Here is a 20,359-nt window from a genome sequence, read left to right on the forward strand (position 1 = left end):
CAGTGAAATAATAATTAAGTAGTATACATGAGTAGTTTTGATTTGGTTGAGGGTATTAATCAAGATTTTATTTGATTCTAGTAAAATTAAGAATCAGTAGAATTGGGAATGATGGATCTGTTTGTTATTAATACTAAAAATGTCAAATTATGTATATTAAAAAAAATATATAAACTACTTGTTTTACGTATATCAATGCCCAGCGCTTATAAACGTACCTTAATAAGTGATAGAAAATAATAGGTTTTAATTTTCTCTAAATATAATATCTCAAGTTTTTTGTTTCAAAAGTTTTTTTCAAAACTTTAAATAAGTAATCAATCAACAATACTTATATTATTTATTACATCATACATTGTATTATTCATCCTACGGATGAGATGTCTTTTTAAATATAAAGAGGAACGATGGACGTTTCATATCAATTTGAGATACCTATAAAAAAGTAATCAATCATTTGGTTCATATAAAGATTTTTTTCCTAAAAGCAATGTAATTGGTATGTTCGTACGCTGAGGCATTGAAATCGTTAAATGACCACAATAAGAACTATTTTAAAATTTTATTCAGAGTAAATAGGATGAAATTCCATCTAACGAACAGTTGATAAAGGAATATATCCTCTAGTTCAGGATGCAGCTTCTAGCTGCCGGTGTGTCCTCATTTAGTCCGGCAAACAGCCATGAGATTGTATATGATTGGTTGAAGATATAGTACATGGTTATATTGTTACTCTTGATTCATCCAACTTTGACTTAAAGTTTTACTGTATTGGAAAATTTATTAAGTATTCTAGAAAATCATTATCCTGGATTTTCTTTCATTAATTTCCACTTCGCTATGCCGATACTGCAAAATACGCAACAGATTTTTGAAAGCAAGAGCAATCCTTCTAATTTTAATGATTTTTAGTACTTTTGATTTTTTTATAAAGACCAAGATTAGCATAAATATACTTGATAGCATTATATGTTAAAAAATGGCTAAAAAAGTGTTAATGATAGAATGAAGTTAAAGAGTTGATGTGAACTAGAGATATAGGAAATCGAAAAAAAAAAACAAATAAACGAGGACTTCTATTAAAAAAAAGTCTTTACTTACATAATTCGATACTTGGATTCGGTATTAAAAGTTTATTACGCCAATCAATGCACAAATTTAGTTGCGCATTGCATTTTTCTAGCTCTTAATAACAAAAAGTTGATATTTTGATATGGAAAACTTAAGCCGGATATATACATAGAAAAAGTAACGAATACCATATCAATAAGGTAAATGACAAATTACCCATTAATCACAACTCAAGTTACAAGTGATAAACAGTTTAGTATTGTTAATAGATTTGGCGTTTAATTTGTAGAACTCCGTTTTAATTTATTTGTTAAATGTTAAAAATAAAAACTGATTTTTTTAGTCTACTAAATTGTATTTTATTTTATTTTATGTCCGTGATGACATTCGTTTGAAAATGCCGTAACTAGGCGATACAATTGTCACATAATTTATTTTATATGTGTTTTTTAACAATTAAATACAACGTAGTAGACTCAAAAAATCAGTGTTTGATTTAACATTAATACATAAATAGAAAACTTTGGTTGGACTAAAATATATACACAGAAAAAGTAACGAATGCTTTAGCAATCAGGTAACTGAAAAAGCAACAGCTACCTTTTGACACTCTCCTTATCATTCATTGTTCATTTTGTGTAATACCACTTTAAAAATCACTACTTGGTGACTACCAATTAGTCACAGCTTTAGTTATTAGTGATAATCAGTTATGTATTCTTGTAGTATGAACAACTATATATTAAGTAAAAAAAATATTTGAAAAAATATAATAGAAGTCAAGACACCCCCAAAATAACACCATTTTACTCTCGTCAAGTTATATATTGTTATAGTATGAGCAACTATATATTAAGTTTACCTATTTATTTGAAAAAACAGAAGTACAAACAGCTACTTCCATAATAACACGATTTTACTCGCTAGGGGTAGCAGCCCCGTCGCACTATGGCGGTGTACCAAATTCTCGACCGCCTCCAAACCTAACCCAGCGTCCTGTCGGTTCCAAGCTCGCTAGAGTACCGCTAGCAAGATCAGATGGAAATACGTTCCGCGACTCCACGGGTTATTCGCTCCCCGGATAACCAAGTTTGATGATGGTAAATCACTAAATAAAATTTCGGGGGTCGCTTTCATCACTCGGGGGTCGCTGCAACCGGAAAGCGTATTACCCCCGCTAGTTCTGCGGTCCTGATACACAATGCAACAAGTTACATCAAACATTTTTTACTGCCTACATTTGTGGAGGTCCTCACCAAAAAGTTGAATACCCAAAATATCGCTCACTCCTTTCAAGAACGTCATCAATCAAAAATCGTCAATTTTCAGTTGTGCATGTTTTCGGAATGCCCAAAAAATGTACTATATCCCAGCAAAAGAGTCATATATTTAACTTAATATTTACCCGCTACAGTGCAGAAAGTGTTCATTTTGAAGAAAAGGTATTGTTTAATTATTTTTTAAATATACTTAATAGTTTTCAAATGTAGAAAAAACCTTCAGGTTTTACCTAAAAAGATCTGTTGCACAGTAAAAAGTCCAATAAGTGGCCTTATATTTTTTTTAATACATTGTACTATATTTTTAAACTTTAAAAACGTTCTCCTGAAAAATGAAGTTTTTTATTCATGACGTTCTTGAAAGGAGTGAGCGATATAGTGTCAGGTTGTGGTCCCGTGGTTAGTATCGCGGACTCTTCTCGGTTCGAACCCACTCTACCACAATTTGATACCTATTTCTAATAATGAGTCGCTTAGACTCACAGAAATAGTATGAAATTGAAATATGCGTTTAAGTAAATAAAAAAAACACAAGTATTTATCTTTTATTTAAACAATATATATTTTGCACAAAAATCCTTCAAATGCAGATCTGTTCTGTTTACTGTTTTCTATCGAAATTTTAATTAAATATACGATAAAACGTGACCAATCCTGTGTTAAACCAATATGAAATCCTTAAATCGCACCAAAACGTAACAATTTTACAAGCTACCTGATTTCTTAAAATCATTTATAATGGAAATGTGACGTTTTGATGAGGACCTCCACATTTGTTTATGACTGATAAATATTTAGACTATAATAACGGTTAAAGGTTGTCTAAATATTTATATTTATAAAGCAAAAATGAGGGCAGTAAAAAAATGTACCTTTCTTATTTGCAGTGTGTACTGCGACCGACATACGACGCCTGCAGTCACTAGATAGTTTGAAATGACGTTAATAAAATATAGCAGTTTTTCTTTTGCTATCGTAAGAGGAGATCATAAGTAGACAAAACCAGATTATGGAGACTCCAACCTTGTTGCGTTATAATATTTATTTTTAAAAAATTTGCACAAGTTAAAAGGTCATATCAGAGTAGCCTTAAAGCCGAATTCTGCCTTAAGGCCCGATGATAAATCGCAACATTTTCATTAAACCCAGGTAACATTGAACGTAATTGATTCTTTTCGTAACACACCGTTTTTGTATTGAAAAAATAAGTTTTTCCTCGAAATAAAAGAGTTATCGAAAGGTAAGGAGTTTAAAAAATACATAAAAATATTTTTATATATTATATATAATCTAAAAAAAAAATAATTTCAATATATAATGTAAAAAAAATGAAGCGCGGAAAGACGTCAAGCCTCTAGCGCGATCAACGCGTTCTTATTTGAACGTTAGAGATTTCAGCCTTAAGGCCGCAGGTTAATTTAATCTCCACCCCTGGTTTATACTTTTAATGAACTCCTGTAATACAAAAAAGAAGAATTTCTGCATTTATTTATTGGAATTTCAAATGTCCATAGCGACTGACATAATTATGCACTTTTTTATAAGAACGACTCGTTGCTTTGGTGTAATGATTTTGTGTTTCACCGATTCATCATTTTGACACTTTTCATCCCTCGTTTCACTATTTTTGTGTTTTGTGACATTGTGTTATGGGCCCTGTTATTGCACGTGGATGTCTTCTATTAAGGTAGGCACATTTCATTCTCTTTAATTATACAGGGCGATGTTTTCGAGAACTACGGATGTTCTCATCAGCAGGTAAAAAAAAACACAAACAATTAACATTTAACGCATTTTTTTTTACCTATTTAAATACTTTTGTGTTTTTACCTGTTAATGATAACATCTGTAGTTCTCGAAACTAGTCTCGAATATAGCCTATTGTATCTTCTTAATTTATTTGCATCAGGTCATCACACCCTGTATATTTTATTAACACTTTTATTTGTTTGTTAACACCACGCTTTATCAACTCTTACTAACATGTTGATTGATCAATGAATGAAATAACATGATGTGTTGGACAAATATGGAGTATGCGATAAATCGATAAACTCACTTACTTCCTTGGACAAAAGCATAATGTTTATAAAATGATTGACGGAGGGTTATATCGTGGTTTTGCACTATCGAAAGCAGAGAAACAGGGATGTGTAATGTCACTTTACTTGTTATGTATGTATGTTATAGAAACAGTATTATTATTATTTATTATGTTCATAGTATTACATTTCAATATTATGTTATTATAAATTGTTGTGTAGATACTAACGCAACGCAACCTAATTATCCACTGAAATCTATGGACTGAAGCTACCGACTAAAATCTTTTTGTATTATTTTTAATTGAAAAAATAACCATTTTCTAAAATTTATTTTTGTATGAAAAGAGTGCTCATTGGAGGGCTAATAATGAATGTGTATATAATATGATTGCGGATGACGCTCTTAAGTCAGAGTTTCTCGGTTCAAATCCACTCTACCACAATTTGATTACATAATTTGATTCAAATAATAAGCCACTTAGGCTCACAGAAATAGTGTGAAATTAGAATATTTGTGTGAATAATAAAAACACAAATATTTCTCCTTTCTTTAAAAAAAAATTGAAATAAAAAAAAAATACATAAACATATATATATATATATATATATATATATATATATATATATATATATATATATATATATATATATATATAATATATATATTTATATTTAAATATATATATTTATAAATACATATACATATATATATATATATATATATATATATATATATATATATATATATATATATATATATATATATATATATATATATAATATATATATTTATATTTAAATATATATATTTATAAATACATATACATATATATATATATATATATATATATATATATATATATATATATATATATATATATATATATATATATATATATATATATATATATATATATATATATATATATATATATATATATATATATATATATATATATATATATATATATATATATATATATATATATATATATATATATATATATATATAAATTGTAAAAGTAAATATTTTAAAATTCCAATGCACTCAACATCTGGCAATGAATAATCAATTAATCAATTTACCAAGAATATCTTTAAAATAATTCATTTAATTGGATTTCAGAATTTACATGTCCGGATAAAAATGCCAGTTATTTAAATATATATTCTTTATTTGAATATTTTCTGTCATCTTCAATCATTAAGATTTCAAATAGAAATGTGGAAATCAAATCAAAGTTCACTCAAATAATATTATTATTATTTGTGACTGTGACGAATTTGGGATATTCCTGCCTTCGATTAGTAATTATTTCGATCGGTGAAGAGCTCGTCCTGTTTCCGCGTTTTATTTCCGGAACAAATCACTCGGGAAAACCACAATATTTATTGTTTCAAATATCACGAGGTATTATTATTTATTTGTAAAATCGGCCAAATTTAACCCCATTATGTTCTAATTGGCCTAAAGGCAAGCTCCATTAAAATGTTTTGGAAATTCCCAGACATTATTTTGCTTACACTAAACCGCATTATTAAAACCAGCAGTACTCGAATCAGGTCGTGCCAAAAATACTTAATAAAACAAATGTAACAAAAAAATTAATATTCTTCATCTTCTTTGTTCCCTCATCTGCCATCCAACATATGTACATAGGGCACTGGATCGAATTGATGGAATGTGAAGTTTATTGTTTATTAAACGAAGGCAAGGTGGTTAGTCTCACGCTTCAGGTACCAGTCCAAAGAAATATTAAATCAATATTAGAGTGAAACAAATACTAGCATTCCTTTGATCCCCCTAGGAATCGAACCCGGGACCTTCAGCGTTGTAGCCAAACGTAGTAACTACTAAGCCGTGGAGGCTAAATAGTGTTATATGGACATCGTTTTGCAAGACGACATATGGTCTGCCTCCGTAGTGCAATGGTCAGCAAGCTTGGCTACCGTACTGGAGATCCCAGTATCGATTCCCAGGGTGGGGGTAAATTAAGAATAAAAGTGATTTTTTCACCAATATTTATTCAATATTACCCTGGACTGTTACCTAAGGCGGAGGGCTGACCAAATTTCCTTCATGTGTTAATGATGAAAATAACATTGCGATTATAAGATGTAGTGCCCTATGAACCAACCGGTGCGGATAAGGATTTAAAAAAGTGGTATAAGCCGTAGGTAGATAATTCTGCGTGATGCATTTGTATTGAAAATTAGAAAATGAAACGTCACACCTATGTGATTTGCACAGCTTGATGACAATTTTGCACATTTCTGCAAAGAATCGCTATAATTTTTTTTTTACCATGCTATATTTTGATTTTTAAATAAAAATTTACGTAGTTCCGAACTGTATCCCAACGTGTATCGTGGGTGTCTGCTGCGTCAGGAGTTTGGTAATACGCTACCCGAGCAGTTATAATGATCTACATACATAATTTACATAGTTTATATATTCATTGAGGAAAAAGAAAGTTAAAATTGGATTGGTTCGATGCTGAGGGCTTCCCGTCTTCAGCAAAATGGTTCACGATTTAAAAATAATAATACAAAAAGTAATCAAATTTTGGTTTCTCCCAGACGTGCTGATTATGGCTACATGCGTACTTCTCTTTTCTCAGAATTTGACCGGAAGAGGAGAAATTCTTCGGGATTACAAAGTCCAATTTATATTTCCACGTTAGTATCCTTTAAGGCTAATGTTTTAAGACAACAGTCTTATGTGTATAACAGGGTGTCAGAATAGAAGTGATATTCATATGTTATAATTAAATATTCTAAAATTATTACAATTTGAGTGTGTCCAAAAACTTGTTCACAAAATCTGGATTGTCTCCAAATACAGGAGTTATTTTCATATTATTTTTTGACATCTCATCAAAGATGAAGAAGAATATGGAAGTCTGGGCATTTATGAAATTCTAGTTATTCAAACACAATGTTTCGAAATTAGATCATGTATATTTATTGTTACGACGTCGTACTAAATTGGCTTTTTAATTAAGGTTTTTTTTTATTTCACATAACTTTATTTACAACGTTACAATTAAAATAGAACTTTACAAAATATATATGAACACTAGCTGTATGTTCTAAAATTAATTTTTGTTAAAGGTCTTATTTAGAAAAACATTATGTCGCTGTCGGGATTTTTAGTTTAAATATATTATGCTGTTTTTAAGCTCTTTAAAAATAATTTCATTAATTGATTCGGCAGTCACTTTGTGAAAAAATCAATCCATTTATATTTGACTTTTCCTTAGTAAAAATATGTTAGGTAGTTGAACTTGAATTTTGTCCCTAAAACCGTTCGTAACCCAATTATTTGTTTCCTTTATGGTGGAGATTGACCCGAACATTTCGTCGTAACGTAACGTCATAACATCGCTCGCGGCGAGCATCAGCGAGCATCCGAAACTATGGATGGAGCGCTCGACTAGCTGTACTGACTGCCTGAATGCTCTCATCGTAACGTGTAACGTTATGACGAAATGGCTCCGGTCAGTCCCTACCAAAAGATATCATTTTAAATCCATCAGTTTCATATAACAGTACATAATAACATAAATCATAAAAAACAATTGAATTTCCATTGTTGGAACTCAAAATGATTTTTTTACTATTTAAATAAGATTATGCTTGGTAAATGCTACTATTTTTTAAATCTAATATCACACGTATTTTGATGCAGTCCGCATCATTTTTAAATACCGTGTCAATGATGCGGAATGCATCGTAATACATATTACATTAGATTGTCAAGAAAAAGTGGTATTAATAAATAATAATAAAACCCTTATCCGCACCCCAATGGTGCATAGGGCACTGGTTCATATAAACGCAGTGTTATCTTAATCGTTTACACATGAAGGAAAGGTGATCAGCCCTCCACTTCAGGTACCAGTCCAGGGTAATATTGAATAAATATTTCAGTGAAAAAATCACTTATATTTATTTTACCCCCCCTGGGAATCGAACCCGGGACCTCCAGTACGGTAGCCGAGCGTGCTGACTATTACACTACGGAGGCGGACACCATAATTAACCAAGTAAAACTTAATTCGAAGATGGTTAGATACCATATTACCAGAAAGTGACTGCCAAATCAATTAATGAATTATTGAAAGCAATAAAATATTTGAAAAAGGCAGTAAAGGGTTTTTCTTGCAGTAATATAAAAATGCTCAGTAATTTTTGTTTGCATCATAAAAATTACAGTGAAATATTTTTAAAAATCACCGTTTTCTTTAGTACATAAAAAAATCTTTTCGATGTTTAAATACATACATAATTGCAACACGGATGTACGTATGGGACACATTTCACATATCAAGAATGTCGTGGTCATTAAAAATTGTTTTATCAATTCATCATTGAAAAATATGATTGTCATTTTTTTAGTATCTTTTATGTATCATTGTTCTTTCCATGATTAATTGAATGTGAAAATTGTGATTCATTTTTATTATGGTTCATCATTGGTGATTAACAATTCCATAAATAAACAATCGTAAATTCTTATCGTCAAATTTGTAGGAGAAAAGAAGTTTTTGGAATTTTTTAACTTTTTAACTAATCACGATGTAAACAAAGAATCATTGAACAAACCATTCCTTCATTTAATAATTGAAAATTTACATAAACAACATACATCATTTGCATCCCTATAAATATATATTCTACTACAACAGGACTCTAACCCAATGGTACGGTGAATAAGGCACTGCATTATTATCTTGATCATTCATTGCATGCATACAAGGCGATCAGTCATGTGCTTCTTGTACCAGTCCAGGGTAATATTCAATAAATATGAGAGTGAAAATTACTAATATATATATATTATATTTATATTCATATTTTCTGCTATCATATGGGATTATTATAGAATAATTTTTGCAAAGAGTTATAATTATGCCTTTATTTTTATCCATGTAAACGTCAATACAAGATTATTTTTGTGTATACAAAAGAAATTTATAATTTTTTTTTTAAACTTTTTGTTGCCTAACCAAAAACGCTTTTTTTGCAATAATTATAATATAAGGTGATTTTTTATTGATATTTTTTTTTGCTTTTTCAGGTATTTTGAAAGTCGATGAGGAGAAAGTTAACAATAACACCAAGAATAACTAAAAATATGGCGTACATTTTTTTTCTTTTATCTACATACATTTATATAATTTTCGTATATGTTAATAATACTGTACAAATTTTTACTAAAAATTGTTTGTGTAACGATTTATATTTATCATTGTTTCTGTTTTATAATGTTTTGATAGATTAAAAAAAAATAAACACCTTTTATATATATTTCTATAATGTTTTGTTTTATTTTGAACCTGATGTATTTCAACAAATTTGGGAGGCGAATGAAGTTGGATATAGGAGCTAAGGAAGACCGAGGAAAACTTGATATATTAAAATATTTAAAATACTTGAAAGTAGTCAGGTCAGGACTTGGGCATTCAAAATTATTTATGGTACTTAATTTCAAAATAGCTCACGTATCTAAATATGATAATTTTTGCAACTATCATTTATGGACAACTCTATGGTACTTTTTGCAAAATAGCATAAATATATTAATATTATTAATGACGCAGAATTCATACTTAGACCATTTTATAGTGCTCTTTTTCAAAATAGCACAAGTATCTTAAAATGATCAATTTTGCAACTAACATGCTAGTTTGCGCAACACCATTTTATGAAACTTTTTTTCAAAAAATCACAAGTATCTTAAAATTATCAATTTTGCTACTATCATGCTTAGATCATTTATCATGTTTTTTTTTTAATATCACAAATATCGTAAAATGTTCAATTTTACTAGTATCATGCTTAGATCATTTTTTGGTACTTATTTTCAATAAAACACAAGTATCTAAATATGATTTATTTTACAACTATCATGCTAAAAGCATTTTAAGGTGCTTTTGCTTCAAAATAACACATTTATCTAAATATGATTCATCTTGCAACTTTTATACTTGAATAATTTTTTGTTACTTATTTTCAAAATAACACAAATGCCTAAACATAATTCATTTTACAATTATCCTACTTAGATCATTTCATGGAACTTATTTGTAAAATAACAAAAGTATTTATAACTGATTGATTTAGAAACTATCGTGCTTAGATAATTTTATGGTACTTATTTGCAAAAGAACACAAGTATCTATGCAAATATAATTCATTTAGAAACAAACATACAAAAATCGTTTTATTTTATATTCATATAAAACTAAATCTGTTTGTCCTCATCAAAAGAGAAGGGGTCGAAATTTGGAATATCCTTTATTTGGGGATTCGTTTTTCCAAATTACTCAAATCAAATACTTTTTCATATTGTAGATAATAATTTGCGGTTTGTTAAAAACCATGGTGTTTAATTGTTTAGAACGAGCAAAAAGTGTTAAAAAACTACATTCTGTAAAAAATGTAATAAAATATCATGTCCTCATCATTCATAAGGCTACGTAATATTATAATTAGCAATATAAATATTAAAACTGGTAAAAAAAAGGAAATCAAGTTTTCTTGCATAAAAAGCAGCTTAAATAATTGATTTTTTTATATTCTACATAGCTTATACAAATTATTTTAAGGTATTATGTAAAATAATTGATTTTCTGACATTCTTAAAAATTGACATGAATTAATTTGAGGAATTATATATAATAATTTGAATTCTGATATTCCTCAAAACCGATTTGAATAATTTTGATAAGTCATGTAAAATAATTGATATTCTGATATTCTTTAGAACTGGTATGAATTATTTTGAAAAATAATGTAAAATATATAATTTTAAGTATCATTAAAAATATTTTTCGAAATGGTTTAGATATAAGTATGTATTGAGAACCACAAAAGACACGTTTAATTACAGTACTAACGACAGTCATACTTTACGACACGTCATTAAATAAATATTACAATACCGGAAACTAAATATCTCTGTCATAACGTTTGGCTACCGCGCTGGAGGTTCCGGGATTGATTCCTAGGGGGGTCATAGGTGATGTTCCTTTCTAATATTGATTTAATATCACCCTGGACTAGTACCAGGACCTTGCATTTACGCAATTAATGAACAAGAAAGCGCTACGTCGATATAAAGGAGGGTTCTATGAACCATTGGGTGCGTATAAGGGTTAAAGGAAAAAAGTGGCTTAGGCATTTCAGATATCGACGCTTAAGAAAGCGACGATATTTATGAACAGTAGAACCTATATTATTTGGGCTGATTTGGGATGAAGGTAGTCCTGATAAGAAAAAATCCGGACAGTCGAAAATATCATAATTGACAAGGAAAGACAAGTACATACATTTAGTATAAACACTTTTTATTAATGTAGATTTACAAATAGCTTAAATATTAAATTATTTACAACATTTTGAGGGTGTTCAAATACTTGTTCATAAAATAAATTAACTAGTCAAATTATAAGATAAAAATAATAAAAATAAAAATGTTATTTTCTGGCGTTTATCATGTATGTAATTATAATCCAGGATTCGGACCTAACATACTTATAAAAGAGTTTTTTCTGAATAAAAAGCTTTTTTTCATCTCTCCAATAGACGTTTCTAGTAAAATACTAGTGATTCAAGAACAATGTTTCGAAATTGAATCATACATATAGAACTTCTAAGAATTTGAGTAGTGTGGTTTTCAATCATGGGTAGAATTGGTGAATGTTACAGTGTGTAAAATGATCACTTAAACCAGCTTATGACGGTCGTAAGCCCCGTTAATGCCTAGACTTCCTTATCCTTCTTCATTTTTGTTGAGATGTCAAAAAATAATGTTATTTTTTTTAATTCATAAAGAAAACTACCATTTTGACTTTAGGCCAGCTGTTATTTTTCAAGTATAAAATTGCGAATACTTTCGATACGTTAAGTATCTCTGAATTACACTCTTCTTGCCTCTCAAACCACTTCATGGTGACATCTTTAAATAAGAAGGCTCCAGAATTTGAAAGACATTTTAAAAAAAGTTGATTGATCCGAATAATCGAAGCCGAATTACATTTAAAGATTCTTCTATTTTTAGTTAAAACGAACATATTTGCGTAACAACCCATTTTAAAAAATACGACGTAAAGTGTTGCCAAAATACTATGTAAAGCTGAAGTAAGGATTTTTTATACATATATTTAACAATCAGTACCGTCGAACGGGGCTATTTGAACTTTAATGTGTTACTTGAGCCCAGTACAAAAAAATATTTATAATCTGTATTTGGTCTACAATAATGAACGTATTGACATGATTCATTGTTTCCCTGACAGGTGACACTTATTGTCACGATACGTTCATTATTGTAGACCAAATACAGATTTGAATCTCTTTTTTGTACTGGGCTCAAGTAACACATCAATGTTCAAGTAGCCTCGTTCTATGGTATATCAATCTCTATTGATTAGTATTATAAAAATGATAATATGTAAAGAATGAGTTCCCAAAAAACGTGAAAACCCAAAAAGTTATTCTAAAATCCCTTGAACTCAGTTTTATACCTGCAGTTCTACTCGAAGCTGGGGGGTGAATAAAATCCTAACGTCACAACTGGCCTTAACGCGTTAGCGGTTCTGGGAAATCACGGGATTATAATGAGCTATATACGAATGTAGTTATTCCTAATCACACGCACTACTTTAGGGTTTGGGGAAACCACACGATATTGACCTAAACTAAACTTATCGACGATGAGTCAAATAATAGTACATCCGAGTTCCATTAAGGAAATTAACATAACATTACATTTTCATAGTAAACTAGAAATATTTTTAATTTGATGTAATGTAACACATCACAACTGGAAGTTTATTTTATCAACCGTGATGTAACACATCACAACTGGAAGTATATTGTATCTTACACAATGTAAAATATCTCAACTGGAAGTTTATTTTATCTTACGAAATGTAATGTAACACATTACGACTGGAAGCATATTTTATTGGCCGTGATGTACCACTTCTCAACTCATCACAACTGGAAGTATATTTTATCTTACGCAATGTAAAATATCTCAACTGGAAGTGTATTTTATCTTAGATAATGTAATATAATACATCACAACTGGAAGCATATTTTATCTGCCGTAACGTACCACTTCTCAACTCGATGTATATTTCATCTATATAACAAACACATCACACGTGGAATTATATTTAATCTTACGTAATGTAATATATTACAACTGGAAGTATATTTTAACTGATGTAATGTAACACTTCACAACTTTAAGTATATTTTATCTGATGCAATGTACATCACAACTGGAAGTATATTTTATCTGACGTATGTTATTGGTGGCATGTATAATTGTAAAGATTTACACCATTTGAATAATTTATTGGTTAGTCTTCGCGCGACGTACGTAATTTAATATAATGTTTAAGTGCTTTGGGAAAACCCCAAACGATAACATAATTGTTTACAAATTTACGAAAAACATATCAATGAATACCTGTACAACTCATTAAAGTGTAGTTTACACATACATTTATCAAATGGTCGCATGAATATAAATCTTGAAAATTCTATATCTTCGAAGTTTATTCGACTCGTTAGCTTAAAATATTGTAATGAAATATTTCTTGATGAAATTTCATTTTTATATTCTTATCGACTGCGGTGTAGAAGAAATGTTAATAATTTAATATGTAATAATAAAAAATAATTTATCACTCGATTTAAGGCTTAATAAAACAATATTTCTTTTAAAATTTATTAATAATTCAAAATAGATGAAGTAGATGATGGAAGTGTGGGCTTTTAAAGGACTACTGACCAGTCAAAGACTGGAATTATTCGTCACTTTTTTTACCAGTAGCATTCACCGTACTACCCATTGTTGATAAACACACAACTCAAGCTTCGTTTCATGTTTTATGGCGCTATTTTATAAAATACTACCACAAGGGCGCTTACACAAACCTGAATTGTGTTATGAAAATGATTATGATAGATAAAAAAAAACAACTTGAAAACGGTCACGTCAGGAGTCGAAATAATCGACGGCTATGTATGAGAAGATGCATGAACGAGGAAGAGGCGAAGAATGTTTGCAATGACAGAATGGTGTGGCGTTCTATTCTCTTTACCTAACCCTGCAAAGAAGCGGCGTGATGCTAGTTAAAAAAAGTTATACACATATATTTTGTAAGTTTTATTTTATAATACAAATATTTGTGTTTTTATTATTTACAAAAATACTTCAATTTCATACTATTTCTGTGAGCCTAAGAGGCTCATTATTAAAAATAGGTATCAAAGTGTGGTAGAGTGGGTTCGAACTCAGAAACTCTGATTGTATTTTTTTGTAATATTGTATTTTTAGTATCAAGATATTTAATAAATCTTTTTCAGATTGTGTTTCAAAATGGGTACAAAAAACATCTCCTCTTCAAAAAACCACAATATTAATTGAAAAGGCACCTAAAATAACAGGATATGATAATTGTCAGGGTTAAAAGTAATGTGTTGGTCAGTTTACTGAACGTCGCATTGTTCTCCTAATGACAATCCTCACAGAAGGGTAGTTAAACCCAAACAAGGGATTAAACAGGCTGATAAGCCTTATGTGATCCACACCACGGGGAATTTCATTTCTCGGTAATCCGGAACAGATATAACACATCTTCTACCTCCTCATAAGCTCCTGTGAGTTTAATATTTTCCCAGGCGTAAATTTTCCCTCAATTTAGAGTCTTGTTTATTTTAGACATATTTTTGCTTCGTCTGTCTGGATCGAGAAGAGAATTTTATTTATAGACATAGAAACAGGAAATTGGCTAGTATGTACGGGAGGTGTCTCGACTTTGTTTTTTTAGTGTGAAGATCCTTGATTGGATGCTCAGAGCACGTATTCGCTTTATGCTTATTGAAAAATAATATGTTTTTCTTACACTATTTGAACAATGAATTATTTATTTTAAAAAATGATACGGAAATTACTTGAAAAACGTTAATTTTTTATGTTAGTAAATGTATGTATGAAGAAGGTATAATACTTTTTCTTGAATGTTTTTCGCAGATATTTTGTAGCACATTTTATAAACTTGATAAAATTAAACAGCTTTGTTTTAACCACTTGTTTATTATACGTACACTTCAACCCACCGGATTCGACAGTAACATTGTCATCATCAGGGTTTATTAAATTCTAAAACATTAAAAACATTAAAATACTCATACTAATAACATTCCTTTACCAAAAACTTTTTCGTGTGTTCTTGTCAAAACCGGTAGATTAAAGTATACTAAAAATAAAAGAGTAGTTAAAACAAAGTTGCTTAATCTTATAAAGGTATAACACCTTTAGTATTTTCGTGATTATAACATATTGCTATTTGATTATTAGGTATGATTTTTGTTCGCCTTCGTAATGTTATGGTCAGCATGCTCGGCTTTCGTACCGGGGGTCCCAGATTTGATTCCCAGTTGGCCAAAATAAATCAAAGTGATTTTTTCACTTTCATATTTGTTTATTGTCACTACAGACTGCTACCCGTAGCTCGTGGTTGATTACCCTGCCTTCAAGAGAGTAATGATGAATATTTCATGAAAAATGTAATTAAAAGGGTAACAAAACTTTTTACTTTTATGAAAACACTGCATAAAAAATATAAACATATTTAATTTTCGGCGTACAATAGTACAGAGGAGGTCGAAATATTGAATTTCGCATAAAAATTCTTGTGTATTTAATGACAGGCATGAACGGAATTTAATACTTTTATGTTTATGTATACTAAGAGGATTTTATGTATTTACTTAAATGAATAATCAATAAACGTATACATTAAAAAAATGTCGTTAAAGTGAGCCAAGCCTCCTTCATAACATAGGCTCGTAAAACGGGAATTCTTCATGTGTACAAATACTTAAAAAGAATTGTAAATTCAAAATAAAGTAGAAATAATTAATTTATTAATACGAATTCTAGCGAACCATGGAATGTAAATAAAATAATAGGACATCTCAAATAAATTATTTGAGGACAATTTGAGAACCATTAATATTAACTTATTTGTGAAGACCACATCTTTGTGTCTCAGTTTTTGAAACAGTAGCCCTGTTTTAAAAATGAAACACGAAGATGTGGTTCGTGAAGAAAAAACCCTTGATAACATGCTGGGTTGTGGTCCCGTACTGAGTGACCAGTATACAGATTATCTGGGTTTGAACCCATTCTTCCACAATTCGATACAACTGTAAATTATTTAAAAAACAAATATTTTTTGAATATTTGTAAAATATTCAAGGAAGAAATAGTCTTATGAGAATGAATCAATGTTAGAACGATCTCGATCAGGTGAAATTTAATCAAAGCATTTTTTGGGTGACTTTTTTTATTCCACACAATGTTCCTTGTATGATGTTTATATATTTCATAAATAAAAATATAACAAAAATTTAGTTAGATTTGTATGTCGATTAAATAACTCTTTGTAGAAATGTATATAAATATTACGTTAATCATAGAAAAAAATTATACTGTTGAAAATTTTATGTCTTATGAGAATGAATCAATGTTAGAACGATCTCGATCAGGTGAAATTTAATCAAAGCATTTTTTGGGTGACTTTTTTTATTCCACACAATGTTCCTTGTATGATGTTTATATATTTCATAAATAAAAATATAACAAAAATTTAGTTAGATTTGTATGTCGATTAAATAACTCTTTGTAGAAATGTATATAAATATTACGTTAATCATAGAAAAAAATTATACTGTTGAAAATTTTATGTAGGTAGTTATTTGCAATATTTTAATTTTCATAAAAAATTAATAAAGCTACCATAGAAAGTAGTATTTATAGAATATCAATTATTAATAATAATGTGTAAAATTTTGATGATTGAAATTATGTCAGAATTATTGTAATGATAAATATTACAATATACAATGCGTTTAATATCACGTTATTTTTTAACAACCGTGAAAATGTTTATTTTTACCCTCCTGGGAATTCGTAACCCAAAACCTAATGAACAGTAGAAAAATAGGCTATACGAATAAATAAGATAAATATAACATTGGTTAATTAATTAAGTTTTTTTTAAATAAAAAAAAAAAATCATTTGATTTATTTTTTGGGTTTTATCTTTACCCGCTCGTTAAGTATTTGATACAGTTATCGTGAGGATTATTATCCCTACATGTAATCTGATAAGATTAGCTTTCGTCAACTTTATTAAGAGTAGGTATGTACTCTGCGAAACTTGAAATAGTTCATATCATAAAAGTTTTTGTTTACTATGTTAGTAACACGTAGAATAATAAAACAAACATGTTGTCAACCAAATATTTTTTCCATACTGCCTGATTTATTATTTTAATGTTAAATATGTAATTGACTTGCACAATATACAATACTTGTCCACCAAAATTTACTGTGATATATTCATACTGCTAATACTACAACTACAACTACTACTAACATCATGCTGTTCCGCAGGGGTAGGCAGAGAGGATGGAACGCCACACTCCTCTGTCCCGACATACACTCCTCGCCTCATTCACATCCGTACATCTAGTCATTTAGGTTCTGATTGATCTGATCGTGCCAAGTCTTTTTCGATAGTCCTCGTTCTGTTCTCTCGCTCACATTCGCTACGTACAGTTTTTTAGTCATTCTCTCGTTATCCATTCACTCCACATTTCCATACCACCTTAAAGAATCATCCTCATCTTTTCAAGTATCCCTTGTTCAGCCTTACATTCATTTCAACTTTTTTATAGCTTAGTTTTTAATTCTGCCATGCAATGATTTTTCACACATTCATTTACACATGTTTTTAAAATTCGGATATTCAAAAATGCCTATAGAGTTTAGTCACTATATCGCGTCATGCCCTTAAATGTGGGGTAAACCGTAAAAAATAAATGACAAAAAAACTTTAAAACGTCCTCAAGTGATCAAACTATACCACATTATTCTCGGAATGAATCACGTTCTTTGAGAGAATAGTCAAAGTATATTCTTGTTAATAATTAATAACGACTGTTAAATAGTTCCCACTGAAGCATCTTCATGTTTCGTGGTATTCTCTGTTATCCGAATAAAAAATCCCAATGTCACGACATGTTGTATTGCACGATTAGTGTAAAAGCCCACCGCTAAAACCACATTAATGCAATTGATATTGAGGTAAGAAAAAAATGTGTAAAAGGAATTTTTTTCTAACGAATTTTATACGTTATCTGTCTGATGTTACACGGTTGGTTTTTCTCAGATATAAAACAGGATGTTAAGGGAGCTGTTGGACTAAAATCAATACACTTTTCCCGAGCGTCATAAGTCGATAACGATGTTTTGGATTCCAATGAATTTATATTTCATTTTCCCCTCAATATATCAAGTACAGACAAGATACGATATAAAATCAATTCCAAAGTACGATATTTCTGTATTTTTTGTTGTTGTATGATGTGACTATTCTAATATAATTATAATGCGTTACCGACATTTTTTTAAAACCCTTATCTGCCTCCGATGGTGTATAGGGCACTGCATCATATAAACGAAATGTTATCTTGATATTTAACATACGAAGGAAGGGTGATCAGCCCTCCGCTTCAGGGTTATATTTAATAAATATTACAGTGAAAATATCAAGTATTTTAAATACTTGAAAGTAGTCAGGTCAGGAGTCCAAATAATTGGCGGATATGTATGAGATGTATGAATGTAGAATAAGCAAACATTGCTTACAAAGACAGATAAGTGAAGCGTTCTTTTCTCTCTACCTACTTCAACGGGGAAGCAGCATGATGGTTAGTTAGTTCAGCATTATTGATTTGCTAAATTGAACAATAAATAATTTTAAATTTAGTACGATTTAAGCAACGAAAGGTTTATAAAATAATATTTTTACACAAACATACAATGAAATATGTAAATCTTGGCATAAACAGGGTTTACGGCCTGCCATTGTTTGATTTAAATCATGATATATATTTCCGCCAGGGGTTTTTAAGTACAATTAAATAAAAAATGTTGTTCTTAAATGGCACGCCACTGATCCGTTATTTTAGCAGCTATTTTTAAAGATGAAACACATATATTATAAAACTGGAACCATTAAGCATCTAAAAATAAACTGAGGGTTATAATTCATGTTACATGTTTCCTTCGAACCCGATTATGACAGCGTTTTATAAAGAATGCTAACATCTTAAATATTCCATAATATTGTTATTCTTCTTCTTTCAAAATAAATTTAAAATACTTGAATATGTTACCACTGATCCTTTTTTAATAATATTTATTACTTGCCTGAGAAAATTCTCCGTGCTACTATTATAGTACATATTATGTACAAGGATTTATAGCATATTTAGTTTGTAGGTCTTGAAAATTAAAGTAAATGTGTTTATTTGAAAACAATTGAATAATGTTGATTACAAAAAACAATAGGTACAACAGATAAAATGGATTCAATATCTTATATCAATTAAGATTTGTCACATCCTCCATTTTTTCGCCTTTTTTGTCATACTTTCTGAAAAAGACATCACTAAATCCGTTAAATCTTTATGGCCTATTGCCTCGTCAATTATTGTCAACTGCATACCTTCTTTCACACATTGTGTTTCAAATTTGAATCTTTATTTTTCAAAAATTACACACATCAATACTAATTGAGGGACATAATGTGATGACGTCTCATCACTTTCATTTAAGGGTTTTGTCTAATTTTAAAACGGAAGAGGTATTCACGAAATGCTCCATGACACGTAAAAAATTGAGTCAACTGCTTACCCTTATCAACACCCAATGATGCTTATGACACTGTATCAAATTGATGCAATGTTAATTTGATCGTTTTTATAAATTTTATATAAAGGTAGTCCTACACATGTAATATTTATTTAATATTACTCTAAACTAGATTCTAGTCCAGAGTAATAAAAAATAATAACAAAAAC

The 20,359-nt window shown here is 29.5% G+C and overlaps 1 protein-coding gene across 5 annotated transcripts in view; it reads left to right on the plus strand.

Annotated features, from left to right (window-relative positions):
• LOC148299455 (uncharacterized) overlaps positions 1-20,359 on the plus strand; it is a 72,082-nt gene that overhangs the window by 28,942 nt on the left and 22,781 nt on the right. The gene's annotated exons all lie outside the window — the stretch shown is intronic.

The sequence above is a fragment of the Brachycentrus maculatus genome, unplaced genomic scaffold (assembly GCF_059751285.1).
Source record: "Brachycentrus maculatus isolate JH-2025_06_01 unplaced genomic scaffold, ASM5975128v1 h1tg001133l, whole genome shotgun sequence".
Classification (NCBI taxonomy): Eukaryota; Metazoa; Arthropoda; class Insecta; order Trichoptera; family Brachycentridae; genus Brachycentrus; species Brachycentrus maculatus.